Below are 23,865 nucleotides of genomic sequence, written 5' to 3' on the forward strand. Positions count from 1 at the left end.
ATTGTAGCCTTAGATTTGGATTAGAAAAGGTGAGGCATTTTGGTTTAACAAATTTCCGATATCAGTAAAAATGTTTTCCTTGTATGAAACTTTGAAGGAGATTTATTTCAGCTTCCCATATGGTCTAGCGGTAAGGATTCCTGGTTTTCACCCAGGTGGCCCGGGTTCGACTCCCGGTATGGGAATGGAACCTTATTGTTGTTTCTAAACAGATTCAAAAGCAGAGGAACAAAAACTAATAGTTGTAGCCAGATGTTTCCTTGTGTCTGATGTGATTCCAATTGCAGACGTGATCCACTGCTACTAATTGTGACAAGGTTTTGGGCAACTGCTGTGCCATTATCATTGGCCTTATCACAGGTAAAATTTCCAGGTATTATGAAACTGTGAGAAATGGGCTCTCTGAGGACAAAAATCACAAAGAATAGAACAATGCATTATGCTCCCCTTTTCCATCATTGATTCCAGCTGCATGAAAAATAAAATAAAAAAATGTTACAAATGTGTCAAGTGATCTGAAAACTCTTTTTCCATTAGTTATGGTCTAAAATCCTTTGGCGTTAAAACAAATTTACAGATGTTAAGTCCTGTTATAAAGAGAAAATTCCTTCAATCCGGACAGGTGTTCTGGCAACTTTACAAGAAACAGAGTTTTAACTCTCAAGTTACAATGCACTGTTCTGAGGACAACAGGCATGACAAATAGAATGAAAAATGCTTTATGCTTTTTTTCCCCTAAATGGGTACATCTTGGATGAGTTATTTGACATCTTTTCTTTTATTGCTGGTCTGAAAACTTTTATAGGTCAGGTGAATTATTAAAGCTTATCTGCAATTATAAACAGATGACACAACTCTTTCTGATAGGTAACATTTTGATGCAATCAGTCTAGTTTGTTAGAAACAGGACTGCATCTCTCATATTGCAATGCCATGCTCCCAAAATAGACATCAATAAAAATGCCCTGTGTGAGGCTTGAACTCACGACCTTCAGATTATGAGACTGACGCGCTACCAACTGCGCTAACAAGGCAACTGTAGGCTTATTTTTGGATTAGAAAAGGTGAGGCATTTTGGATTAACAAATTTCCTATATCAGTAAAAATGTTTTCCTTGTATGAAACTTTGAAGGAGATTTATTTCAGCTTCCCATATGGTCTAGCGGTAAGGATTCCTGGTTTTCACCCAGGCGGCCCGGGTTCGACTCCCGGTATGGGAATGGAATCTTATTGTTGTTTCTAAACAGATTCAAAAGCAGAGGAACAAAAACTAATAGTTGTAGCCAGATGTTTCCTTGTGTCTGATGTGGTTCCAATTGCAGACGTGATCCACTGCTACTAATTGTGGCAAGGTTTTGGGCAACTGCTGTGCCATTATCATTGGCCTTATCACAGGTAAAATTTCCAGGTATTATGTAAAATTGAGAAATGGGCTCTCTGAGAACAAAAATCACAAAGAATAGAACAATGCATTATGCTCCCCTTTTCCATCATTGATTCCAGCTGCATGAAAAATAAAATAAAAAAATGTTACAAATGTGTCAAGTGATCTGAAAACACCTTTTCCATTAGTTATGGTCAAAAATCATTTGGCGTTAAAACAAATTTACAGATGTTAAGTCCTGTTATAAAGAGAAAAGTCCTTCAATCCGGATAGGTGTTCTGGCAACTTTACAAGAAACAGAGTTTTAACTCTCAAGTTACAATGCACTGTTCTGAGGACAACAGTCATGACAAATAGAATGAAAAATGCTTTATGCTTTTTTTCCCCTAAATGGGTACATCTTGGATGAGTTATTTGACATCTTTTCTTTTATTGCTGGTCTGAAATCTTTTATAGGTCAGGTGAATTATTAAAGCTTATCTGCAATTATAAACAGATGACACAACTCTTTCTGAAAGGTAACATTTTGATGCTATCAGTCTAGTTTGTTAGAAACAGGACTGCATCTCTCATATTGTAATACCATGCTCCCAAAACAGACATCAATAAAAATGCCCTGTGTGAGGCTAGAACTCACGACCTTCAGATTATGAGACTGACGCGCTACTAACTGCGCTAACAAGGCAATTGTAGCCTTAGATTTGGATTAGAAAAGGTGAGGCATTTTGGTTTAACAAATTTCCGATATCAGTAAAAATGTTTTCCTTGTATGAAACTTTGAAGGAGATTTATTTCAGCTTCCCATATGGTCTAGCGGTAAGGATTCCTGGTTTTCACCCAGGTGGCCCGGGTTCGACTCCCGGTATGGGAATGGAACCTTATTGTTGTTTCTAAACAGATTCAAAAGCAGAGGAACAAAAACTAATAGTTGTAGCCAGATGTTTCCTTGTGTCTGATGTGATTCCAATTGCAGACGTGATCCACTGCTACTAATTGTGACAAGGTTTTGGGCAACTGCTGTGCCATTATCATTGGCCTTATCACAGGTAAAATTTCCAGGTATTATGAAACTGTGAGAAATGGGCTCTCTGAGGACAAAAATCACAAAGAATAGAACAATGCATTATGTTCCCCTTTTCCATCATTGATTCCAGCTGCATGAAAAATAAAATAAAAAAATGTTACAGATGTGTCAAGTGATCTGAAAACACCTTTTCCATTAGTTATGGTCAAAAATCCTTTGGCGTTAAAACAAATTTACAGATGTTAAGTCCTGTTATAAAGAGAAAAGTCCTTCAATCCGGATAGGTGTTCTGGCAACTTTACAAGAAACAGAGTTTTAACTCTCAAGTTACAATGCACTGTTCTGAGGACAACAGTCATGACAAATAGAATGAAAAATGCTTTATGCTTTTTTTCCCCTAAATGGGTACATCTTGGATGAGTTATTTGACATCTTTTCTTTTATTGCTGGTCTGAAATCTTTTATAGGTCAGGTGAATTATTAAAGCTTATCTGCAATTATAAACAGATGACACAACTCTTTCTGAAAGGTAACATTTTGATGCTATCAGTCTAGTTTGTTAGAAACAGGACTGCATCTCTCATATTGTAATACCATGCTCCCAAAACAGACATCAATAAAAATGCCCTGTGTGAGGCTTGAACTCACGACCTTCAGATTATGAGACTGACGCGCTACCAACTGCGCTAACAAGGCAACTGTAGCCTTAGATTTGGATTAGAAAAGGTGAGGCATTTTGGTTTAACAAATTTCCGATATCAGTAAAAATGTTTTCCTTGTATGAAACTTTGAAGGAGATTTATTTCAGCTTCCCATATGGTCTAGCGGTAAGGATTCTTGGTTTTCACCCAGGTGTCCTGGGTTCGACTCCCGGTATGGGAATAGAATCTTATTGTTGTTTCTAAACAGATTCAAAAGCAGAGGAACAAAAACTAGTAGTTGTAGCCAGATGTTTCCTTGTGTCTGATGTGGTTCCAATTGCAGACGTGATCCACTGCTACTAATTGTGACAAGGTTTTGGGCAACTGCTGTGCCATTATCATTGGCCTTATCACAGGTAAAATTTCCAGGTATTATGTAAAATTGAGAAATGGGCTCTCTGAGAACAAAAATCACAAAGAATAGAACAATGCATTATGCTCCCCTTTTCCATCATTGATTCCAGCTGCATGAAAAATAAAATAAAAAAATGTTACAAATGTGTCAAGTGATCTGAAAACACCTTTTCCATTAGTTATGGTCAAAAATCCTTTGGCGTTAAAACAAATTTACAGATGTTAAGTCCTGTTATAAAGAGAAAAGTCCTTCAATCCGGATAGGTGTTCTGGCAACTTTACAAGAAACAGAGTTTTAACTCTCAAGTTACAATGCACTGTTCTGAGGACAACAGTCATGACAAATAGAATGAAAAATGCTTTATGCTTTTTTTCCCCTAAATGGGTACATCTTGGATGAGTTATTTGACATCTTTTCTTTTATTGCTGGTCTGAAATCTTTTATAGGTCAGGTGAATTATTAAAGCTTATCTGCAATTATAAACAGATGACACAACTCTTTCTGAAAGGTAACATTTTGATGCTATCAGTCTAGTTTGTTAGAAACAGGACTGCATCTCTCATATTGTAATACCATGCTCCCAAAACAGACATCAATAAAAATGCCCTGTGTGAGGCTAGAACTCACGACCTTCAGATTATGAGACTGACGCGCTACCAACTGCGCTAACAAGGCAATTGTAGCCTTAGATTTGGATTAGAAAAGGTGAGGCATTTTGGTTTAACAAATTTCCGATATCAGTAAAAATGTTTTCCTTGTATTAAACTTTGAAGGAGATTTATTTCAGCTTCCCATATGGTCTAGCGGTAAGGATTCCTGGTTTTCACCCAGGTGGCCCGGGTTCGACTCCCGGTATGGGAATGGAACCTTATTGTTGTTTCTAAACAGATTCAAAAGCAGAGGAACAAAAACTAATAGTTGTAGCCAGATGTTTCCTTGTGTCTGATGTGATTCCAATTGCAGACGTGATCCACTGCTACTAATTGTGACAAGGTTTTGGGCAACTGCTGTGCCATTATCATTGGCCTTATCACAGGTAAAATTTCCAGGTATTATGAAACTGTGAGAAATGGGCTCTCTGAGGACAAAAATCACAAAGAATAGAACAATGCATTATGCTCCCCTTTTCCATCATTGATTCCAGCTGCATGAAAAATAAAATAAAAAAATGTTACAAATGTGTCAAGTGATCTGAAAACTCTTTTTCCATTAGTTATGGTCTAAAATCCTTTGGCGTTAAAACAAATTTACAGATGTTAAGTCCTGTTATAAAGAGAAAATTCCTTCAATCCGGACAGGTGTTCTGGCAACTTTACAAGAAACAGAGTTTTAACTCTCAAGTTACAATGCACTGTTCTGAGGACAACAGGCATGACAAATAGAATGAAAAATGCTTTATGCTTTTTTTCCCCTAAATGGGTACATCTTGGATGAGTTATTTGACATCTTTTCTTTTATTGCTGGTCTGAAAACTTTTATAGGTCAGGTGAATTATTAAAGCTTATCTGCAATTATAAACAGATGACACAACTCTTTCTGATAGGTAACATTTTGATGCAATCAGTCTAGTTTGTTAGAAACAGGACTGCATCTCTCATATTGCAATGCCATGCTCCCAAAATAGACATCAATAAAAATGCCCTGTGTGAGGCTTGAACTCACGACCTTCAGATTATGAGACTGACGCGCTACCAACTGCGCTAACAAGGCAACTGTAGGCTTATTTTTGGATTAGAAAAGGTGAGGCATTTTGGATTAACAAATTTCCTATATCAGTAAAAATGTTTTCCTTGTATGAAACTTTGAAGGAGATTTATTTCAGTTTCCCATATGGTCTAGCGGTAAGGATTCCTGGTTTTCACCCAGGCGGCCCGGGTTCGACTCCCGGTATGGGAATGGAATCTTATTGTTGTTTCTAAACAGATTCAAAAGCAGAGGAACAAAAACTAATAGTTGTAGCCAGATGTTTCCTTGTTGTCTGATGTGGTTCCAATTGCAGACGTGATCCACTGCTACTAATTGTGGCAAGGTTTTGGGCAACTGCTGTGCCATTATCATTGGCCTTATCACAGGTAAAATTTCCAGGTATTATGAAACTGTGAGAAATGGGCTCTCTGAGGACAAAAATCACAAAGAATAGAACAATGCATTATGCTCCCCTTTTCCATCATTGATTCCAGCTGCATGAAAAATAAAATAAAAAAATGTTACAAATGTGTCAAGTGATCTGAAAACACCTTTTCCATTAGTTATGGTCAAAAATCCTTTGGCGTTAAAACAAATTTACAGATGTTAAGTCCTGTTATAAAGAGAAAAGTCCTTCAATCCGGATAGGTGTTCTGGCAACTTTACAAGAAACAGAGTTTTAACTCTCAAGTTACAATGCACTGTTCTGAGGACAACAGTCATGACAAATAGAATGAAAAATGCTTTATGCTTTTTTTCCCCTAAATGGGTACATCTTGGATGAGTTATTTGACATCTTTTCTTTTATTGCTGGTCTGAAATCTTTTATAGGTCAGGTGAATTATTAAAGCTTATCTGCAATTATAAACAGATGACACAACTCTTTCTGAAAGGTAACATTTTGATGCTATCAGTCTAGTTTGTTAGAAACAGGACTGCATCTCTCATATTGTAATACCATGCTCCCAAAACAGACATCAATAAAAATGCCCTGTGTGAGGCTAGAACTCACGACCTTCAGATTATGAGACTGACGCGCTACTAACTGCGCTAACAAGGCAATTGTAGCCTTAGATTTGGATTAGAAAAGGTGAGGCATTTTGGTTTAACAAATTTCCGATATCAGTAAAAATGTTTTCCTTGTATGAAACTTTGAAGGAGATTTATTTCAGCTTCCCATATGGTCTAGCGGTAAGGATTCCTGGTTTTCACCCAGGTGGCCCGGGTTCGACTCCCGGTATGGGAATGGAACCTTATTGTTGTTTCTAAACAGATTCAAAAGCAGAGGAACAAAAACTAATAGTTGTAGCCAGATGTTTCCTTGTGTCTGATGTGATTCCAATTGCAGACGTGATCCACTGCTACTAATTGTGACAAGGTTTTGGGCAACTGCTGTGCCATTATCATTGGCCTTATCACAGGTAAAATTTCCAGGTATTATGAAACTGTGAGAAATGGGCTCTCTGAGGACAAAAATCACAAAGAATAGAACAATGCATTATGCTCCCCTTTTCCATCATTGATTCCAGCTGCATGAAAAATAAAATAAAAAAATGTTACAAATGTGTCAAGTGATCTGAAAACTCTTTTTCCATTAGTTATGGTCTAAAATCCTTTGGCGTTAAAACAAATTTACAGATGTTAAGTCCTGTTATAAAGAGAAAATTCCTTCAATCCGGACAGGTGTTCTGGCAACTTTACAAGAAACAGAGTTTTAACTCTCAAGTTACAATGCACTGTTCTGAGGACAACAGTCATGACAAATAGAATGAAAAATGCTTTATGCTTTTTTTCCCCTAAATGGGTACATCTTGGATGAGTTATTTGACATCTTTTCTTTTATTGCTGGTCTGAAATCTTTTATAGGTCAGGTGAATTATTAAAGCTTATCTGCAATTATAAACAGATGACACAACTCTTTCTGAAAGGTAACATTTTGATGCTATCAGTCTAGTTTGTTAGAAACAGGACTGCATCTCTCATATTGTAATACCATGCTCCCAAAACAGACATCAATAAAAATGCCCTGTGTGAGGCTTGAACTCACGACCTTCAGATTATGAGACTGACGCGCTACCAACTGCGCTAACAAGGCAACTGTAGCCTTAGATTTGGATTAGAAAAGGTGAGGCATTTTGGTTTAACAAATTTCCGATATCAGTAAAAATGTTTTCCTTGTATGAAACTTTGAAGGAGATTTATTTCAGCTTCCCATATGGTCTAGCGGTAAGGATTCTTGGTTTTCACCCAGGTGTCCTGGGTTCGACTCCCGGTATGGGAATAGAATCTTATTGTTGTTTCTAAACAGATTCAAAAGCAGAGGAACAAAAACTAGTAGTTGTAGCCAGATGTTTCCTTGTGTCTGATGTGGTTCCAATTGCAGACGTGATCCACTGCTACTAATTGTGACAAGGTTTTGGGCAACTGCTGTGCCATTATCATTGGCCTTATCACAGGTAAAATTTCCAGGTATTATGTAAAATTGAGAAATGGGCTCTCTGAGAACAAAAATCACAAAGAATAGAACAATGCATTATGCTCCCCTTTTCCATCATTGATTCCAGCTGCATGAAAAATAAAATAAAAAAATGTTACAAATGTGTCAAGTGATCTGAAAACACCTTTTCCATTAGTTATGGTCAAAAATCCTTTGGCGTTAAAACAAATTTACAGATGTTAAGTCCTGTTATAAAGAGAAAAGTCCTTCAATCCGGATAGGTGTTCTGGCAACTTTACAAGAAACAGAGTTTTAACTCTCAAGTTACAATGCACTGTTCTGAGGACAACAGTCATGACAAATAGAATGAAAAATGCTTTATGCTTTTTTTCCCCTAAATGGGTACATCTTGGATGAGTTATTTGACATCTTTTCTTTTATTGCTGGTCTGAAATCTTTTATAGGTCAGGTGAATTATTAAAGCTTATCTGCAATTATAAACAGATGACACAACTCTTTCTGAAAGGTAACATTTTGATGCTATCAGTCTAGTTTGTTAGAAACAGGACTGCATCTCTCATATTGTAATACCATGCTCCCAAAACAGACATCAATAAAAATGCCCTGTGTGAGGCTAGAACTCACGACCTTCAGATTATGAGACTGACGCGCTACCAACTGCGCTAACAAGGCAATTGTAGCCTTAGATTTGGATTAGAAAAGGTGAGGCATTTTGGTTTAACAAATTTCCGATATCAGTAAAAATGTTTTCCTTGTATGAAACTTTGAAGGAGATTTATTTCAGCTTCCCATATGGTCTAGCGGTAAGGATTCCTGGTTTTCACCCAGGTGGCCCGGGTTCGACTCCCGGTATGGGAATGGAACCTTATTGTTGTTTCTAAACAGATTCAAAAGCAGAGGAACAAAAACTAATAGTTGTAGCCAGATGTTTCCTTGTGTCTGATGTGATTCCAATTGCAGACGTGATCCACTGCTACTAATTGTGACAAGGTTTTGGGCAACTGCTGTGCCATTATCATTGGCCTTATCACAGGTAAAATTTCCAGGTATTATGAAACTGTGAGAAATGGGCTCTCTGAGGACAAAAATCACAAAGAATAGAACAATGCATTATGCTCCCCTTTTCCATCATTGATTCCAGCTGCATGAAAAATAAAATAAAAAAATGTTACAAATGTGTCAAGTGATCTGAAAACTCTTTTTCCATTAGTTATGGTCTAAAATCCTTTGGCGTTAAAACAAATTTACAGATGTTAAGTCCTGTTATAAAGAGAAAATTCCTTCAATCCGGACAGGTGTTCTGGCAACTTTACAAGAAACAGAGTTTTAACTCTCAAGTTACAATGCACTGTTCTGAGGACAACAGGCATGACAAATAGAATGAAAAATGCTTTATGCTTTTTTTCCCCTAAATGGGTACATCTTGGATGAGTTATTTGACATCTTTTCTTTTATTGCTGGTCTGAAAACTTTTATAGGTCAGGTGAATTATTAAAGCTTATCTGCAATTATAAACAGATGACACAACTCTTTCTGATAGGTAACATTTTGATGCAATCAGTCTAGTTTGTTAGAAACAGGACTGCATCTCTCATATTGCAATGCCATGCTCCCAAAATAGACATCAATAAAAATGCCCTGTGTGAGGCTTGAACTCACGACCTTCAGATTATGAGACTGACGCGCTACCAACTGCGCTAACAAGGCAACTGTAGGCTTATTTTTGGATTAGAAAAGGTGAGGCATTTTGGATTAACAAATTTCCTATATCAGTAAAAATGTTTTCCTTGTATGAAACTTTGAAGGAGATTTATTTCAGTTTCCCATATGGTCTAGCGGTAAGGATTCCTGGTTTTCACCCAGGCGGCCCGGGTTCGACTCCCGGTATGGGAATGGAATCTTATTGTTGTTTCTAAACAGATTCAAAAGCAGAGGAACAAAAACTAATAGTTGTAGCCAGATGTTTCCTTGTTGTCTGATGTGGTTCCAATTGCAGACGTGATCCACTGCTACTAATTGTGGCAAGGTTTTGGGCAACTGCTGTGCCATTATCATTGGCCTTATCACAGGTAAAATTTCCAGGTATTATGAAACTGTGAGAAATGGGCTCTCTGAGGACAAAAATCACAAAGAATAGAACAATGCATTATGCTCCCCTTTTCCATCATTGATTCCAGCTGCATGAAAAATAAAATAAAAAAATGTTACAAATGTGTCAAGTGATCTGAAAACACCTTTTCCATTAGTTATGGTCAAAAATCCTTTGGCGTTAAAACAAATTTACAGATGTTAAGTCCTGTTATAAAGAGAAAAGTCCTTCAATCCGGATAGGTGTTCTGGCAACTTTACAAGAAACAGAGTTTTAACTCTCAAGTTACAATGCACTGTTCTGAGGACAACAGTCATGACAAATAGAATGAAAAATGCTTTATGCTTTTTTTCCCCTAAATGGGTACATCTTGGATGAGTTATTTGACATCTTTTCTTTTATTGCTGGTCTGAAATCTTTTATAGGTCAGGTGAATTATTAAAGCTTATCTGCAATTATAAACAGATGACACAACTCTTTCTGAAAGGTAACATTTTGATGCTATCAGTCTAGTTTGTTAGAAACAGGACTGCATCTCTCATATTGTAATACCATGCTCCCAAAACAGACATCAATAAAAATGCCCTGTTTGAGGCTTGAACTCACGACCTTCAGATTATGAGACTGACGCGCTACCAACTGCGCTAACAAGGCAACTGTAGCCTTAGATTTGGATTAGAAAAGGTGAGGCATTTTGGTTTAACAAATTTCCGATATCAGTAAAAATGTTTTCCTTGTATGAAACTTTGAAGGAGATTTATTTCAGCTTCCCATATGGTCTAGCGGTAAGGATTCCTGGTTTTCACCCAGGTGGCCCGGGTTCGACTCCCGGTATGGGAATGGAACCTTATTGTTGTTTCTAAACAGATTCAAAAGCAGAGGAACAAAAACTAATAGTTGTAGCCAGATGTTTCCTTGTGTCTGATGTGATTCCAATTGCAGACGTGATCCACTGCTACTAATTGTGACAAGGTTTTGGGCAACTGCTGTGCCATTATCATTGGCCTTATCACAGGTAAAATTTCCAGGTATTATGAAACTGTGAGAAATGGGCTCTCTGAGGACAAAAATCACAAAGAATAGAACAATGCATTATGCTCCCCTTTTCCATCATTGATTCCAGCTGCATGAAAAATAAAATAAAAAAATGTTACAAATGTGTCAAGTGATCTGAAAACTCTTTTTCCATTAGTTATGGTCTAAAATCCTTTGGCGTTAAAACAAATTTACAGATGTTAAGTCCTGTTATAAAGAGAAAAGTCCTTCAATCCGGATAGGTGTTCTGGCAACTTTACAAGAAACAGAGTTTTAACTCTCAAGTTACAATGCACTGTTCTGAGGACAACAGTCATGACAAATAGAATGAAAAATGCTTTATGCTTTTTTTCCCCTAAATGGGTACATCTTGGATGAGTTATTTGACATCTTTTCTTTTATTGCTGGTCTGAAATCTTTTATAGGTCAGGTGAATTATTAAAGCTTATCTGCAATTATAAACAGATGACACAACTCTTTCTGAAAGGTAACATTTTGATGCTATCAGTCTAGTTTGTTAGAAACAGGACTGCATCTCTCATATTGTAATACCATGCTCCCAAAACAGACATCAATAAAAATGCCCTGTGTGAGGCTTGAACTCACGACCTTCAGATTATGAGACTGACGCGCTACCAACTGCGCTAACAAGGCAACTGTAGGCTTATTTTTGGATTAGAAAAGGTGAGGCATTTTGGATTAACAAATTTCCTATATCAGTAAAAATGTTTTCCTTGTATGAAACTTTGAAGGAGATTTATTTCAGCTTCCCATATGGGCTAGCGGTAAGGATTCCTGGTTTTCACCCAGGCGGCCCGGGTTCGACTCCCGGTATGGGAATGGAATCTTATTGTTGTTTCTAAACAGATTCAAAAGCAGAGGAACAAAAACTAATAGTTGTAGCCAGATGTTTCCTTGTGTCTGATGTAGTTCCAATTGCAGACGTGATCCACTGCTACTAATTGTGGCAAGGTTTTGGGCAACTGCTGTGCCATTATCATTGGCCTTATCACAGGTAAAATTTCCAGGTATTATGAAACTGTGAGAAATGGGCTCTCTGAGGACAAAAATCACAAAGAATAGAACAATGCATTATGCTCCCCTTTTCCATCATTGATTCCAGCTGCATGAAAAATAAAATAAAAAAATGTTACAAATGTGTCAAGTGATCTGAAAACACCTTTTCCATTAGTTATGGTCAAAAATCCTTTGGCGTTAAAACAAATTTACAGATGTTAAGTCCTGTTATAAAGAGAAAAGTCCTTCAATCCGGATAGGTGTTCTGGCAACTTTACAAGAAACAGAGTTTTAACTCTCAAGTTACAATGCACTGTTCTGAGGACAACAGTCATGACAAATAGAATGAAAAATGCTTTATGCTTTTTTTCCCCTAAATGGGTACATCTTGGATGAGTTATTTGACATCTTTTCTTTTATTGCTGGTCTGAAATCTTTTATAGGTCAGGTGAATTATTAAAGCTTATCTGCAATTATAAACAGATGACACAACTCTTTCTGAAAGGTAACATTTTGATGCTATCAGTCTAGTTTGTTAGAAACAGGACTGCATCTCTCATATTGTAATACCATGCTCCCAAAACAGACATCAATAAAAATGCCCTGTGTGAGGCTTGAACTCACGACCTTCAGATTATGAGACTGACGCGCTACCAACTGCGCTAACAAGGCAACTGTAGCCTTAGATTTGGATTAGAAAAGGTGAGGCATTTTGGTTTAACAAATTTCCGATATCAGTAAAAATGTTTTCCTTGTATGAAACTTTGAAGGAGATTTATTTCAGCTTCCCATATGGTCTAGCGGTAAGGATTCCTGGTTTTCACCCAGGTGGCCCGGGTTCGACTCCCGGTATGGGAATGGAACCTTATTGTTGTTTCTAAACAGATTCAAAAGCAGAGGAACAAAAACTAATAGTTGTAGCCAGATGTTTCCTTGTGTCTGATGTGATTCCAATTGCAGACGTGATCCACTGCTACTAATTGTGACAAGGTTTTGGGCAACTGCTGTGCCATTATCATTGGCCTTATCACAGGTAAAATTTCCAGGTATTATGAAACTGTGAGAAATGGGCTCTCTGAGGACAAAAATCACAAAGAATAGAACAATGCATTATGCTCCCCTTTTCCATCATTGATTCCAGCTGCATGAAAAATAAAATAAAAAAATGTTACAAATGTGTCAAGTGATCTGAAAACTCTTTTTCCATTAGTTATGGTCTAAAATCCTTTGGCGTTAAAACAAATTTACAGATGTTAAGTCCTGTTATAAAGAGAAAATTCCTTCAATCCGGACAGGTGTTCTGGCAACTTTACAAGAAACAGAGTTTTAACTCTCAAGTTACAATGCACTGTTCTGAGGACAACAGGCATGACAAATAGAATGAAAAATGCTTTATGCTTTTTTTCCCCTAAATGGGTACATCTTGGATGAGTTATTTGACATCTTTTCTTTTATTGCTGGTCTGAAAACTTTTATAGGTCAGGTGAATTATTAAAGCTTATCTGCAATTATAAACAGATGACACAACTCTTTCTGAAAGGTAACATTTTGATGCAATCAGTCTAGTTTGTTAGAAACAGGACTGCATCTCTCATATTGCAATGCCATGCTCCCAAAATAGACATCAATAAAAATGCCCTGTGTGAGGCTTGAACTCACGACCTTCAGATTATGAGACTGACGCGCTACCAACTGCGCTAACAAGGCAACTGTATGCTTATTTTTGGATTAGAAAAGGTGAGGCATTTTGGATTAACAAATTTCCTATATCAGTAAAAATGTTTTCCTTGTATGAAACTTTGAAGGAGATTTATTTCAGCTTCCCATATGGTCTAGCGGTAAGGATTCCTGGTTTTCACCCAGGCGGCCCGGGTTCGACTCCCGGTATGGGAATGGAATCTTATTGTTGTTTCTAAACAGATTCAAAAGCAGAGGAACAAAAACTAATAGTTGTAGCCAGATGTTTCCTTGTGTCTGATGTGGTTCCAATTGCAGACGTGATCCACTGCTACTAATTGTGGCAAGGTTTTGGGCAACTGCTGTGCCATTATCATTGGCCTTATCACAGGTAAAATTTCCAGGTATTATGAAACTGTGAGAAATGGGCTCTCTGAGGACAAAAATCACAAAGAATAGAACAATGCATTATGCTCCCCTTTTCCATCATTGATTCCAGCTGCATGAAAAATAAAATAAAAAAATGTTACAAATGTGTCAAGTGATCTGAAAACACCTTTTCCATTAGTTATGGTCAAAAATCCTTTGGCGTTAAAACAAATTTACAGATGTTAAGTCCTGTTATAAAGAGAAAAGTCCTTCAATCCGGATAGGTGTTCTGGCAACTTTACAAGAAACAGAGTTTTAACTCTCAAGTTACAATGCAATGTTCTGAGGACAACAGTCATGACAAATAGAATGAAAAATGCTTTATGCTTTTTTTCCCCTAAATGGGTACATCTTGGATGAGTTATTTGACATCTTTTCTTTTATTGCTGGTCTGAAATCTTTTATAGGTCAGGTGAATTATTAAAGCTTATCTGCAATTATAAACAGATGACACAACTCTTTCTGAAAGGTAACATTTTGATGCTATCAGTCTAGTTTGTTAGAAACAGGACTGCATCTCTCATATTGTAATACCATGCTCCCAAAACAGACATCAATAAAAATGCCCTGTGTGAGGCTTGAACTCACGACCTTCAGATTATGAGACTGACGCGCTACCAACTGCGCTAACAAGGCAACTGTAGTCTTAGATTTGGATTAGAAAAGGTGAGGCATTTTGGTTTAACAAATTTCCGATATCAGTAAAAATGTTTTCCTTGTATGAAACTTTGAAGGAGATTTATTTCAGCTTCCCATATGGTCTAGCGGTAAGGATTCCTGGTTTTCACCCAGGTGGCCCGGGTTCGACTCCCGGTATGGGAATGGAACCTTATTGTTGTTTCTAAACAGATTCAAAAGCAGAGGAACAAAAACTAATAGTTGTAGCCAGATGTTTCCTTGTGTCTGATGTGATTCCAATTGCAGACGTGATCCACTGCTACTAATTGTGACAAGGTTTTGGGCAACTGCTGTGCCATTATCATTGGCCTTATCACAGGTAAAATTTCCAGGTATTATGAAACTGTGAGAAATGGGCTCTCTGAGGACAAAAATCACAAAGAATAGAACAATGCATTATGCTCCCCTTTTCCATCATTGATTCCAGCTGCATGAAAAATAAAATAAAAAAATGTTACAAATGTGTCAAGTGATCTGAAAACTCTTTTTCCATTAGTTATGGTCTAAAATCCTTTGGCGTTAAAACAAATTTACAGATGTTAAGTCCTGTTATAAAGAGAAAATTCCTTCAATCCGGACAGGTGTTCTGGCAACTTTACAAGAAACAGAGTTTTAACTCTCAAGTTACAATGCACTGTTCTGAGGACAACAGGCATGACAAATAGAATGAAAAATGCTTTATGCTTTTTTTCCCCTAAATGGGTACATCTTGGATGAGTTATTTGACATCTTTTCTTTTATTGCTGGTCTGAAAACTTTTATAGGTCAGGTGAATTATTAAAGCTTATCTGCAATTATAAACAGATGACACAACTCTTTCTGATAGGTAACATTTTGATGCAATCAGTCTAGTTTGTTAGAAACAGGACTGCATCTCTCATATTGCAATGCCATGCTCCCAAAATAGACATCAATAAAAATGCCCTGTGCGAGGCTTGAACTCACGACCTTCAGATTATGAGACTGACGCGCTACCAACTGCGCTAACAAGGAAACTGTAGGCTTATTTTTGGATTAGAAAAGGTGAGGCATTTTGGTTTAACAAATTTCCGATATAAGTAAAAATGTTTTCCTTGTATGAAACTTTGAAGGAGATTTATTTCAGCTTCCCATATGGTCTAGCGGTAAGGACTCTTGGTTTTCATCCAGACGGCCCGGGTTCGACTCCCAGTATGGGAATGGAATCTTATTGTTGTTTCTAAACAGATTCAAAAGCAGAGGAACAAAAACTAATAGTTGTAGCCAGATGTTTCCTTGTGTCTGATGTGGTTCCAATTGCAGACGTGATCCACAGCTACTAATTGTGACAAGGTTTTGGGCAACTGCTGTGCCATTATCATTGGCCTTATCACATGTAAAATTTCCAGGTATTATGAAACTGTGAGAAATGGGCTCTCTGAGGACAAAAATCACAAAGAAAAGAACAATGCATTATTCTCCCCTTTTCCATCATTGATTCCAGCTGCATGAAAAATAAAATAAAAAAATGTTACAAATGTGTCAAGTGATCTGAAAACACCTTTTCCATTAGTTATGGTCTAAAATCTTTTGGCGTTAAAACAAATTTACAGATGTTAAGTCCTGTTATAAAGAGAAAATTCCTTCAATCCGGATAGGTGTTCTGGCATCTTTACAAGAAACAGAGTTTTAACTCTCAAGTTACAATGCACTGTTCTGAGGACAACAGTCATGACAAATAGAATGAAAAATGCTTTATGCTTTTTTTCCCCTAAATGGGTACATCTTGGATGAGTTATTTGACATCTTTTCTTTTATTGCTGGTCTGAAATCTTTTATAGGTCAGGTGAATTATTAAAGCTTATCTGCAATTATAAACAGATGACACAACTCTTTCTGAAAGGTAACATTTTGATGCAATCAGTCTAGTTTGTTAGAAACAGGACTGCATCTCTCATATTGTAATGCCATGCTCCCAAAACAGACATCAATAAAAATGCCCTGTGTGAGGCTTCAACTCACGAACTTCAGATTATGAGACTTACGCGCTACCAACTGTGCTAACTAGGCAACTGTAGCCTTAGGTTTGGATTAGAAAAGGTGAGGAATTTTGGTTTAACAAATTTCCGATATCAGTAAAAATGTTTTCCTTGTATGAAACTTTGAAGGAGATTTATTTCAGCTTCCCATATGGTCTAGCGGTAAGGATTCCTGGTTTTCACCCAGGTGGCCCGGGTTCGACTCCCGGTATGGGAATGGAATCTTATTGTTGTTTCTAAACAGATTCAAAAGCAGAGGAACAAAAACTAATAGTTGTAGCCAGATGTTTCCTTGTGTCTGATGTGATTCCAATTGCAGACGTGATCCACTGCTACTAATTGTGACAAGGTTTTGGGCAACTGCTGTGCCATTATCATTGGCCTTATCACAGGTAAAATTTCCAGGTATTATGAAACTGTGAGAAATGGGCTGAGGACAAAAATCACAAAGAATAGAACAATGCATTATGCTCCCCTTTTCCATCATTGATTCCAGCTGCATGAAAAATAAAATAAAAAAATGTTACAAATGTGTCAAGTGATCTGAAAACACCTTTTCCATTAGTTATGGTCTAAAATCCTTTGGCGTTAAAACAAATTTACAGATGTTAAGTCCTTTTATAAAGAGAAAATTCCTTCAATCCGGACAGGTGTTCTGGCAACTTTACAAGAAACAGAGTTTTAACTCTCAAGTTACAATGCACTGTTCTGAGGACAACAGTCATGACAAATAGAATGAAAAATGCTTTATGCTTTTTTTCCCCTAAATGGGTACATCTTGGATGAGTTATTTGACATCTTTTCTTTTATTGCTGGTCTGAAATCTTTTATAGGTCAGGTGAATTATTAAAGCTTATCTGCAATTATAAACAGATGACACAACTCTTTCTGAAAGGTAACATTTTGATGCAATCAGTCTAGTTTGTTAGAAACAGGACTGCATCTCATATTGCAATGCCATGCTCCCAAAATAGACATCAATAAAAATGCCCTGTGTGAGGCTTGAACTCACGACCTTCAGATTATGAGACTGACGCGCTACCAACTGCGCTAACAATGAAACTGTAGGCTTATTTTTGGATTAGAAAAGGTGAGGCATTTTGGTTTAACAAATTTCCGATATCAGTAAAAATGTTTTCCTTGTATGAAACTTTGAAGGAGATTTGTTTCAGCTTCCCATATGGTCTAGCGGTAAGGATTCCTGGTTTTCACCCAGGTGGCCCGGGTTCGACTCACGGTATGGGAATGGAATCTTATTGTTGTTTCTAAACAGATTCAAAAGCAGAGGAACAAAAACTAATAGTTGTAGCCAGATGTTTCCTTGTGTCTGATGTGGTTCCAATTGCAGACGTGATCCACTGCTACTAATTGTGACAAGGTTTTGGGCAACTGCTGTGCCATTATCATTGGCCTTATCACAGGTAAAATTTCCAGGTATTATGAAACTGTGAGAAATGGGCTCTCTGAGGACAAAAATCACAAAGAAAATTACAATGCATTATGCTCCCCTTTTCCATCATTGATTCCAGCTGCATGAAAAATAAAATAAAAAAATGTTACAAATGTGTCAAGTGATCTGAAAACACCTTTTCCATTAGTTATGGTCTAAAATCCTTTGGCGTTAAAACAAATTTACAGATGTTAAGTCCTGTTATAAAGAGAAAATTCCTTCAATCCGGATAGGTGTTCTGGCAACTTTACAAGAAACAGAGTTTTAACTCTCAAGTTACAATGCACTGTTCTGAGGACAACAGTCATGACAAATAGAATGAAAAATGCTTTATGCTTTTTTTCCCCTAAATGGGTACATCTTGGATGAGTTATTTGACATCTTTTCTTTTATTGCTGGTCTGAAATCTTTTATAGGTCAGGTGAATTATTAAAGCTTATCTGCAATTATAAACAGATGACACAACTCTTTCTGAAAGGTAACATTTTGATGCTATCAGTCTAGTTTGTTAGAAACAGGACTGCATCTCTCATATTGTAATGCCATGCTCCCAAAACAGACATCAATAAAAATGCCCTGTGTGAGGCTCGAACTCACGAACTTCAGATTATGAGACTGACGCGCTACCAACTGCGCTAACTAGGCAACTGTAGCCTTAGATTTGGATTAGAAAAGGTGAGGCATTTTGGTTTAACAAATTTCCGATATCAGTAAAAATGTTTTCCTTGTATGAAACTTTGAAGGAGATTTGTTTCAGCTTCCCATATGGTCTAGCGGTAAGGATTCCTGGTTTTCACCCAGGTGGCCCGGGTTCGACTCACGGTATGGGAATGGAATCTTATTGTTGTTTCTAAACAGATTCAAAAGCAGAGGAACAAAAACTAATAGTTGTAGCCAGATGTTTCTTTGTGTCTGATGTGATTCCAATTGCAGACGTGATCCACTGCTACTAATTGTGACAAGGTTTTGGGCAACTGCTGTGCCATTATCATTGGCCTTATCACAGGTAAAATTTCCAGGTATTATGAAACTGTGAGAAATGGGCTCTCTGAGGACAAAAATCACAAAGAATAGAACAATGCATTATGCTCCCCTTTTCCATCATTGATTCCAGCTGCATGAAAAATAAAATAAAAAAATGTTACAAATGTGTCAAGTGATCTGAAAACACCTTTTCCATTAGTTATGGTCTAAAATCCTTTGGCGTTAAAACAAATTTACAGATGTTAAGTCCTGTTATAAAGAGAAAATTCCTTCAATCCGGATAGGTGTTCTGGCAACTTTACAAGAAACAGAGTTTTAACTCTCAAGTTACAATGCACTGTTCTGAGGACAACAGTCATGACAAATAGAATGAAAAATGCTTTATGCTTTTTTTCCCCTAAATGGGTACATCTTGGATGAGTTATTTGACATCTTTTCTTTTATTGCTGGTCTGAAATCTTTTATAGGTCAGGTGAATTATTAAAGCTTATCTGCAATTATAAACAGATGACACAACTCTTTCTGAAAGGTAACATTTTGATGCTATCAGTCTAGTTTGTTAGAAACAGGACTGCATCTCTCATATTGTAATGCCATGCTCCCAAAACAGACATCAATAAAAATGCCCTGTGTGAGGCTCGAACTCACGAACTTCAGATTATGAGACTTACGCGCTACCAACTGCGCTAACTAGGCAACTGTAGCCTTAGATTTGGATTAGAAAAGGTGAGGCATTTCGGTTTAACAAATTTCCGATATCAGTAAAAATGTTTTCCTTGTATGAAACTTTGAAGGAGATTTATTTAGGCTTCCCATATGGTCCAGCGGTAAGGATTCCTGGTTTTCACCCAGGCGGCCCGGGTTCGACTCCCAGTATGGAAATGGAATCTTATTGTTGTTTCTAAACAGATTCAAAAGCAGAGGAACAAAAACTAATAGTTGTAGCCAGATGTTTCCTTGTGTCTGATGTGGTTCCAATTGCAGACGTGGTCCACTGCTACTAATTGTGACAAGGTTTTGGGCAACTGCTGTGCCATTATCATTGGCCTTATCACAGGTAAAATTTCCAGGTATTATGAAACTGTGAGAAATGGGCTCTCTGAGGACAAAAATCACAAAGAAAATTACAATGCATTATGCTCCCCTTTTCCATCATTGATTCCAGCTGCATGAAAAATAAAATAAAAAAATGTTACAAATGTGTCAAGTGATCTGAAAACACCTTTTCCATTAGTTATGGTCTAAAATCCTTTGGCGTTAAAACAAATTTACAGATGTTAAGTCCTGTTATAAAGAGAAAATTCCTTCAATCCGGATAGGTGTTCTGGCAACTTTACAAGAAACAGAGTTTTAACTCTCAAGTTACAATGCACTGTTCTGAGGACAACAGTCATGACAAATAGAATGAAAAATGCTTTATGCTTTTTTTCCCCTAAATGGGTACATCTTGGATGAGTTATTTGACATCTTTTCTTTTATTGCTGGTCTGAAATCTTTTATAGGTCAGGTGAATTATTAAAGCTTATCTGCAATTATAAACAGATGACACAACTCTTTCTGAAAGGTAACATTTTGATGCTATCAGTCTAGTTTGTTAGAAACAGGACTGCATCTCTCATATTGTAATGCCATGCTCCCAAAACAGACATCAATAAAAATGCCCTGTGTGAGGCTCGAACTCACGAACTTCAGATTATGAGACTGACGTGCTACCAACTGCGCTAACTAGGCAACTGTAGCCTTAGATTTGGATTAGAAAAGGTGAGGCATTTTGGTTTAACAAATTTCCGATATCAGTAAAAATGTTTTCCTTGTATGAAACTTTGAAGGAGATTTGTTTCAGCTTCCCATATGGTCTAGCGGTAAGGATTCCTGGTTTTCACCCAGGTGGCCCGGGTTCGACTCACGGTATGGGAATGGAATCTTATTGTTGTTTCTAAACAGATTCAAAAGCAGAGGAACAAAAACTAATAGTTGTAGCCAGATGTTTCTTTGTGTCTGATGTGATTCCAATTGCAGACGTGATCCACTGCTACTAATTGTGACAAGGTTTTGGGCAACTGCTGTGCCATTATCATTGGCCTTATCACAGGTAAAATTTCCAGGTATTATGAAACTGTGAGAAATGGGCTCTCTGAGGACAAAAATCACAAAGAATAGAACAATGCATTATGCTCCCCTTTTCCATCATTGATTCCAGCTGCATGAAAAATAAAATAAAAAAATGTTACAAATGTGTCAAGTGATCTGAAAACACCTTTTCCATTAGTTATGGTCTAAAATCCTTTGGCGTTAAAACAAATTTACAGATGTTAAGTCCTGTTATAAAGAGAAAATTCCTTCAATCCGGATAGGTGTTCTGGCAACTTTACAAGAAACAGAGTTTTAACTCTCAAGTTACAATGCACTGTTCTGAGGACAACAGTCATGACAAATAGAATGAAAAATGCTTTATGCTTTTTTTCCCCTAAATGGGTACATCTTGGATGAGTTATTTGACATCTTTTCTTTTATTGCTGGTCTGAAATCTTTTATAGGTCAGGTGAATTATTAAAGCTTATCTGCAATTATAAACAGATGACACAACTCTTTCTGAAAGGTAACATTTTGATGCTATCAGTCTAGTTTGTTAGAAACAGGACTGCATCTCTCATATTGTAATGCCATGCTCCCAAAACAGACATCAATAAAAATGCCCTGTGTGAGGCTCGAACTCACGAACTTCAGATTATGAGATTTACGCGCTACCAACGGTGCTAACTAGGCAACTGTAGCCTTAGATTTGGATTAGAAAAGGTGAGGCATTTTGGTTTAACAAATTTCCGATATCAGTAAAAATGTTTTCCTTGTATGAAACTTTGAAGGAGATTTATTTCAGCTTCCCATATGGTCTAGCGGTAAGGATTCCTGGTTTTCACCCAGGTGGCCCGGGTTCGACTCCTGGTATGGGAATGGAATCTTATTGTTGTTTCTAAACAGATTCAAAAGCAGAGGAACAAAAACTAATAGTTGTAGCCAGATGTTTCTTTGTGTCTGATGTGATTCCAATTGCAGACGTGATCCACTGCTACTAATTGTGACAAGGTTTTGGGCAACTGCTGTGCCATTATCATTGGCCTTATCACAGGTAAAATTTCCAGGTATTATGAAACTGTGAGAAATGGGCTCTCTGAGGACAAAAATCACAAAGAATAGAACAATGCATTATGCTCCCCTTTTCCATCATTGATTCCAGCTGCATGAAAAATAAAATAAAAAAATGTTACAAATGTGTCAAGTGATCTGAAAACACCTTTTCCATTAGTTATGGTCTAAAATCCTTTGGCGTTAAAACAAATTTACAGATGTTAAGTCCTGTTATAAAGAGAAAATTCCTTCAATCCGGACAGGTGTTCTGGCAACTTTACAAGAAACAGAGTTTTAACTCTCAAGTTACAATGCACTGTTCTGAGGACAACAGTCATGACAAATAGAATGAAAAATGCTTTATGCTTTTTTTCCCCTAAATGGGTACATCTTGGATGAGTTATTTGACATCTTTTCTTTTATTGCTGGTCTGAAATCTTTTATAGGTCAGGTGAATTATTAAAGCTTATCTGCAATTATAAACAGATGACACAACTCTTTCTGAAAGGTAACATTTTGATGCAATCAGTCTAGTTTGTTAGAAACAGGACTGCATCTCTCATATTGCAATGCCATGCTCCCAAAATAGACATCAATAAAAATGCCCTGTGTGAGGCTTGAACTAACGACCTTCAGATTATGAGACTGATGCGCTACCAACTGCGCTAACAAGGCAACTGTAGCCTTAGATTTGGATTAGAAAAGGTGAGGCATTTTGGTTTAACAAATTTCCGATATCAGTAAAAATGTTTTCCTTGTATGAAACTTTGAAGGAGATTTATTTCAGCTTCCCATATGGTCTAGCGGTAAGGACTCTTGGTTTTCACCCAGGCGGCCCGGGTTCGACTCACGGTATGGGAATGGAATCTTATTGTTGTTTCTAAACAGATTCAAAAGCAGAGGAACAAAAACTAATAGTTGTAGCCAGATGTTTCTTTGTGTCTGATGTGATTCCAATTGCAGACGTGATCCACTGCTACTAATTGTGACAAGGTTTTGGGCAACTGCTGTGCCATTATCATTGGCCTTATCACAGGTAAAATTTCCAGGTATTATGAAACTGTGAGAAATGGGCTCTCTGAGGACAAAAATCACAAAGAATAGAACAATGCATTATGCTCCCCTTTTCCATCATTGATTCCAGCTGCATGAAAAATAAAATAAAAAAATGTTACAAATGTGTCAAGTGATCTGAAAACACCTTTTCCATTAGTTATGGTCTAAAATCCTTTGGCATTAAAACAAATTTACAGATGTTAAGTCCTGTTATAAAGAGAAAATTCCTTCAATCCGGATAGGTGTTCTGGCAACTTTACAAGAAACAGAGTTTTAACTCTCAAGTTACAATGCACTGTTCTGAGGACAACAGTCATGACAAATAGAATGAAAAATGCTTTATGCTTTTTTTCCCCTAAATGGGTACATCTTGGATGAGTTATTTGACATCTTTTCTTTTATTGCTGGTCTGAAATCTTTTATAGGTCAGGTGAATTATTAAAGCTTATCTGCAATTATAAACAGATGACACAACTCTTTCTGAAAGGTAACATTTTGATGCTATCAGTCTAGTTTGTTAGAAACAGGACTGCATCTCTCATATTGTAATGCCATGCTCCCAAAACAGACATCAATAAAAATGCCCTGTGTGAGGCTCGAACTCACGAACTTCAGATTATGAGATTTACGCGCTACCAACGGCGCTAACTAGGCAACTGTAGCCTTAGATTTGGATTAGAAAAGGTGAGGCATTTTGGTTTAACAAATTTCCGATATCA

At 37.1% G+C, this 23,865-nt stretch overlaps 43 non-coding genes across 43 annotated transcripts; 23 read left to right on the top strand and 20 right to left on the bottom strand.

The window, feature by feature from the left end:
* The first annotated feature begins 113 nt into the window (after positions 1-113).
* TRNAE-UUC (transfer RNA glutamic acid (anticodon UUC)) lies at positions 114-185 on the top strand. Its single transcript has one exon. It is a non-coding gene; the product is annotated as a tRNA-Glu (tRNA).
* Positions 186-961: 776 nt separating this feature from the next.
* On the bottom strand, positions 962-1,034 carry TRNAM-CAU (transfer RNA methionine (anticodon CAU)). The gene has a single exon. It is a non-coding gene; the product is annotated as a tRNA-Met (tRNA).
* Positions 1,035-1,148: 114 nt separating this feature from the next.
* Positions 1,149-1,220, top strand: TRNAE-UUC (transfer RNA glutamic acid (anticodon UUC)). Its single transcript has one exon. It is a non-coding gene; the product is annotated as a tRNA-Glu (tRNA).
* Positions 1,221-1,996: 776 nt separating this feature from the next.
* On the bottom strand, positions 1,997-2,069 carry TRNAM-CAU (transfer RNA methionine (anticodon CAU)). Its single transcript has one exon. It is a non-coding gene; the product is annotated as a tRNA-Met (tRNA).
* A 114-nt stretch (positions 2,070-2,183) lies between these two features.
* TRNAE-UUC (transfer RNA glutamic acid (anticodon UUC)) lies at positions 2,184-2,255 on the top strand. Its single transcript has one exon. It is a non-coding gene; the product is annotated as a tRNA-Glu (tRNA).
* Positions 2,256-3,031: 776 nt separating this feature from the next.
* On the bottom strand, positions 3,032-3,104 carry TRNAM-CAU (transfer RNA methionine (anticodon CAU)). Its single transcript has one exon. It is a non-coding gene; the product is annotated as a tRNA-Met (tRNA).
* A 114-nt stretch (positions 3,105-3,218) lies between these two features.
* Positions 3,219-3,290, top strand: TRNAE-UUC (transfer RNA glutamic acid (anticodon UUC)). The gene has a single exon. It is a non-coding gene; the product is annotated as a tRNA-Glu (tRNA).
* A 776-nt stretch (positions 3,291-4,066) lies between these two features.
* TRNAM-CAU (transfer RNA methionine (anticodon CAU)) lies at positions 4,067-4,139 on the bottom strand. The gene has a single exon. It is a non-coding gene; the product is annotated as a tRNA-Met (tRNA).
* A 114-nt stretch (positions 4,140-4,253) lies between these two features.
* Positions 4,254-4,325, top strand: TRNAE-UUC (transfer RNA glutamic acid (anticodon UUC)). Its single transcript has one exon. It is a non-coding gene; the product is annotated as a tRNA-Glu (tRNA).
* Positions 4,326-5,101: 776 nt separating this feature from the next.
* On the bottom strand, positions 5,102-5,174 carry TRNAM-CAU (transfer RNA methionine (anticodon CAU)). Its single transcript has one exon. It is a non-coding gene; the product is annotated as a tRNA-Met (tRNA).
* A 114-nt stretch (positions 5,175-5,288) lies between these two features.
* TRNAE-UUC (transfer RNA glutamic acid (anticodon UUC)) lies at positions 5,289-5,360 on the top strand. Its single transcript has one exon. It is a non-coding gene; the product is annotated as a tRNA-Glu (tRNA).
* Positions 5,361-6,137: 777 nt separating this feature from the next.
* On the bottom strand, positions 6,138-6,210 carry TRNAM-CAU (transfer RNA methionine (anticodon CAU)). Its single transcript has one exon. It is a non-coding gene; the product is annotated as a tRNA-Met (tRNA).
* Positions 6,211-6,324: 114 nt separating this feature from the next.
* On the top strand, positions 6,325-6,396 carry TRNAE-UUC (transfer RNA glutamic acid (anticodon UUC)). The gene has a single exon. It is a non-coding gene; the product is annotated as a tRNA-Glu (tRNA).
* A 776-nt stretch (positions 6,397-7,172) lies between these two features.
* On the bottom strand, positions 7,173-7,245 carry TRNAM-CAU (transfer RNA methionine (anticodon CAU)). Its single transcript has one exon. It is a non-coding gene; the product is annotated as a tRNA-Met (tRNA).
* Positions 7,246-7,359: 114 nt separating this feature from the next.
* Positions 7,360-7,431, top strand: TRNAE-UUC (transfer RNA glutamic acid (anticodon UUC)). The gene has a single exon. It is a non-coding gene; the product is annotated as a tRNA-Glu (tRNA).
* Positions 7,432-8,207: 776 nt separating this feature from the next.
* TRNAM-CAU (transfer RNA methionine (anticodon CAU)) lies at positions 8,208-8,280 on the bottom strand. Its single transcript has one exon. It is a non-coding gene; the product is annotated as a tRNA-Met (tRNA).
* Positions 8,281-8,394: 114 nt separating this feature from the next.
* On the top strand, positions 8,395-8,466 carry TRNAE-UUC (transfer RNA glutamic acid (anticodon UUC)). The gene has a single exon. It is a non-coding gene; the product is annotated as a tRNA-Glu (tRNA).
* A 776-nt stretch (positions 8,467-9,242) lies between these two features.
* TRNAM-CAU (transfer RNA methionine (anticodon CAU)) lies at positions 9,243-9,315 on the bottom strand. The gene has a single exon. It is a non-coding gene; the product is annotated as a tRNA-Met (tRNA).
* Positions 9,316-9,429: 114 nt separating this feature from the next.
* Positions 9,430-9,501, top strand: TRNAE-UUC (transfer RNA glutamic acid (anticodon UUC)). Its single transcript has one exon. It is a non-coding gene; the product is annotated as a tRNA-Glu (tRNA).
* A 777-nt stretch (positions 9,502-10,278) lies between these two features.
* On the bottom strand, positions 10,279-10,351 carry TRNAM-CAU (transfer RNA methionine (anticodon CAU)). Its single transcript has one exon. It is a non-coding gene; the product is annotated as a tRNA-Met (tRNA).
* Positions 10,352-10,465: 114 nt separating this feature from the next.
* On the top strand, positions 10,466-10,537 carry TRNAE-UUC (transfer RNA glutamic acid (anticodon UUC)). The gene has a single exon. It is a non-coding gene; the product is annotated as a tRNA-Glu (tRNA).
* A 776-nt stretch (positions 10,538-11,313) lies between these two features.
* Positions 11,314-11,386, bottom strand: TRNAM-CAU (transfer RNA methionine (anticodon CAU)). The gene has a single exon. It is a non-coding gene; the product is annotated as a tRNA-Met (tRNA).
* A 114-nt stretch (positions 11,387-11,500) lies between these two features.
* On the top strand, positions 11,501-11,572 carry TRNAE-UUC (transfer RNA glutamic acid (anticodon UUC)). The gene has a single exon. It is a non-coding gene; the product is annotated as a tRNA-Glu (tRNA).
* A 776-nt stretch (positions 11,573-12,348) lies between these two features.
* Positions 12,349-12,421, bottom strand: TRNAM-CAU (transfer RNA methionine (anticodon CAU)). The gene has a single exon. It is a non-coding gene; the product is annotated as a tRNA-Met (tRNA).
* A 114-nt stretch (positions 12,422-12,535) lies between these two features.
* Positions 12,536-12,607, top strand: TRNAE-UUC (transfer RNA glutamic acid (anticodon UUC)). The gene has a single exon. It is a non-coding gene; the product is annotated as a tRNA-Glu (tRNA).
* Positions 12,608-13,383: 776 nt separating this feature from the next.
* Positions 13,384-13,456, bottom strand: TRNAM-CAU (transfer RNA methionine (anticodon CAU)). The gene has a single exon. It is a non-coding gene; the product is annotated as a tRNA-Met (tRNA).
* A 114-nt stretch (positions 13,457-13,570) lies between these two features.
* On the top strand, positions 13,571-13,642 carry TRNAE-UUC (transfer RNA glutamic acid (anticodon UUC)). The gene has a single exon. It is a non-coding gene; the product is annotated as a tRNA-Glu (tRNA).
* Positions 13,643-14,418: 776 nt separating this feature from the next.
* Positions 14,419-14,491, bottom strand: TRNAM-CAU (transfer RNA methionine (anticodon CAU)). The gene has a single exon. It is a non-coding gene; the product is annotated as a tRNA-Met (tRNA).
* Positions 14,492-14,605: 114 nt separating this feature from the next.
* On the top strand, positions 14,606-14,677 carry TRNAE-UUC (transfer RNA glutamic acid (anticodon UUC)). Its single transcript has one exon. It is a non-coding gene; the product is annotated as a tRNA-Glu (tRNA).
* A 776-nt stretch (positions 14,678-15,453) lies between these two features.
* Positions 15,454-15,526, bottom strand: TRNAM-CAU (transfer RNA methionine (anticodon CAU)). Its single transcript has one exon. It is a non-coding gene; the product is annotated as a tRNA-Met (tRNA).
* A 114-nt stretch (positions 15,527-15,640) lies between these two features.
* On the top strand, positions 15,641-15,712 carry TRNAE-UUC (transfer RNA glutamic acid (anticodon UUC)). The gene has a single exon. It is a non-coding gene; the product is annotated as a tRNA-Glu (tRNA).
* A 963-nt stretch (positions 15,713-16,675) lies between these two features.
* TRNAE-UUC (transfer RNA glutamic acid (anticodon UUC)) lies at positions 16,676-16,747 on the top strand. The gene has a single exon. It is a non-coding gene; the product is annotated as a tRNA-Glu (tRNA).
* A 770-nt stretch (positions 16,748-17,517) lies between these two features.
* On the bottom strand, positions 17,518-17,600 carry TRNAM-CAU (transfer RNA methionine (anticodon CAU)). The gene has a single exon. It is a non-coding gene; the product is annotated as a tRNA-Met (tRNA).
* Positions 17,601-17,704: 104 nt separating this feature from the next.
* TRNAE-UUC (transfer RNA glutamic acid (anticodon UUC)) lies at positions 17,705-17,776 on the top strand. The gene has a single exon. It is a non-coding gene; the product is annotated as a tRNA-Glu (tRNA).
* A 776-nt stretch (positions 17,777-18,552) lies between these two features.
* Positions 18,553-18,625, bottom strand: TRNAM-CAU (transfer RNA methionine (anticodon CAU)). The gene has a single exon. It is a non-coding gene; the product is annotated as a tRNA-Met (tRNA).
* Positions 18,626-18,739: 114 nt separating this feature from the next.
* TRNAE-UUC (transfer RNA glutamic acid (anticodon UUC)) lies at positions 18,740-18,811 on the top strand. Its single transcript has one exon. It is a non-coding gene; the product is annotated as a tRNA-Glu (tRNA).
* Positions 18,812-19,587: 776 nt separating this feature from the next.
* On the bottom strand, positions 19,588-19,660 carry TRNAM-CAU (transfer RNA methionine (anticodon CAU)). The gene has a single exon. It is a non-coding gene; the product is annotated as a tRNA-Met (tRNA).
* Positions 19,661-19,774: 114 nt separating this feature from the next.
* Positions 19,775-19,846, top strand: TRNAE-UUC (transfer RNA glutamic acid (anticodon UUC)). Its single transcript has one exon. It is a non-coding gene; the product is annotated as a tRNA-Glu (tRNA).
* A 776-nt stretch (positions 19,847-20,622) lies between these two features.
* TRNAM-CAU (transfer RNA methionine (anticodon CAU)) lies at positions 20,623-20,695 on the bottom strand. The gene has a single exon. It is a non-coding gene; the product is annotated as a tRNA-Met (tRNA).
* Positions 20,696-20,809: 114 nt separating this feature from the next.
* Positions 20,810-20,881, top strand: TRNAE-UUC (transfer RNA glutamic acid (anticodon UUC)). The gene has a single exon. It is a non-coding gene; the product is annotated as a tRNA-Glu (tRNA).
* A 963-nt stretch (positions 20,882-21,844) lies between these two features.
* On the top strand, positions 21,845-21,916 carry TRNAE-UUC (transfer RNA glutamic acid (anticodon UUC)). Its single transcript has one exon. It is a non-coding gene; the product is annotated as a tRNA-Glu (tRNA).
* Positions 21,917-22,692: 776 nt separating this feature from the next.
* On the bottom strand, positions 22,693-22,765 carry TRNAM-CAU (transfer RNA methionine (anticodon CAU)). Its single transcript has one exon. It is a non-coding gene; the product is annotated as a tRNA-Met (tRNA).
* A 114-nt stretch (positions 22,766-22,879) lies between these two features.
* On the top strand, positions 22,880-22,951 carry TRNAE-UUC (transfer RNA glutamic acid (anticodon UUC)). The gene has a single exon. It is a non-coding gene; the product is annotated as a tRNA-Glu (tRNA).
* Positions 22,952-23,865: the final 914 nt, after the last annotated feature.

This window comes from Pseudophryne corroboree, chromosome 6, assembly GCF_028390025.1.
Source record: "Pseudophryne corroboree isolate aPseCor3 chromosome 6, aPseCor3.hap2, whole genome shotgun sequence".
Taxonomy (NCBI): domain Eukaryota; kingdom Metazoa; phylum Chordata; class Amphibia; order Anura; family Myobatrachidae; genus Pseudophryne; species Pseudophryne corroboree.